Below are 1283 nucleotides of genomic sequence, written 5' to 3' on the forward strand. Positions count from 1 at the left end.
TAAATACAGGGTTCTAATAAAAATATAATGGTATACAAAATAAAATAAGCCAATACAATACAAAAATAGCAATATTAATTATGGTAAAATAATATGCAATAAAACAAAAATTGGACACCGAAAACTAGATAATATCACCAATAACTCATTTAAAAACTGAAAGGTTGACCAATCAAAATATAAACATTTTAGAAATATATGCTATTTCAAATAGGTATCACAGTGCCTGATCAAGACGGCATTATATTTCCTAACAAGAATTGATATTACAGCATTATATCATTGAAATTAACCAACCAATTTCTCCCATACTAATTAATACTGAAAATGCTCCAATAAGCGCCACAGTGCTTATGAAATTTTTGGAGCCTTCAGAGCGGCGCTTATTCGAGAGTGGCGCTTATAAGAAATATTGGCTTGGCACTTTCTATGCCAGTTTCCATGTTAACCTATTTCATGTATTCCCGTAATTTAGTAGGCCTTTCATCGTAAACAAGTGTTTATAAAGAAAGCTTGTGTCTTCATTGTGTAATTTATTCATTTTAAAACTATATACTTGTATTTAAAACCCTGTTTCATTACATACATGGTAATATATACTCTTAATTAAGCGGCGGTTATTCAATCATTTTAATACGGTACTGGCATATGTTGTAACAAATCAGATGGTAAACAACACCACTCCATAATTATCAATGAGGGCACTACCGAATAAGTTCCTCTCTCGAATAAGTGCCGCTCTAAAGCCTTAAAAAATGTTGTAAACACAAAGGCACTTATTTACTCGTTTATGAAATAATAATAATAATAGAAATAAATAATATATGAAACTAATTAACGACACGTTTCAACATTTCACATGTCATCATCAGGCAATAGTGCTTTGCTACTACCGGTACGAAAAATAAGCAAATACTAAGTCAAATCATGTACCTTTGTATTTGCTAATTTCTCATGACCGGGAGTATATAATCTGGTAGTAGCATAAGCATTATTACCTGATGATGATGTGCAACACATCGTTAATTAGTTTTACTATTATTATTTTTACTGTAGATGTATTACTGCATTTGTATTACTAAATAAATAGGCCTAATAATTAAACACTACAGCATTAATGATATTGAAAACATTAAGCATGCCTTCAGTATTGTTTAAGTATCTATACATTTATTTATATTTAAACATAAATACATGCATATATAAATTTATTATGTACAAATGCCATATTATATATCATTATAAGATATAAGTAAACCTAACATATAGCATTACCGTAAAAT

This window comes from Anneissia japonica, unplaced genomic scaffold (genome assembly GCF_011630105.1).
Source record: "Anneissia japonica isolate Jap-2015-1 unplaced genomic scaffold, ASM1163010v1 scaffold7493_len91406_cov152, whole genome shotgun sequence".
In the NCBI taxonomy this organism is placed as follows: domain Eukaryota; kingdom Metazoa; phylum Echinodermata; class Crinoidea; order Comatulida; family Comatulidae; genus Anneissia; species Anneissia japonica.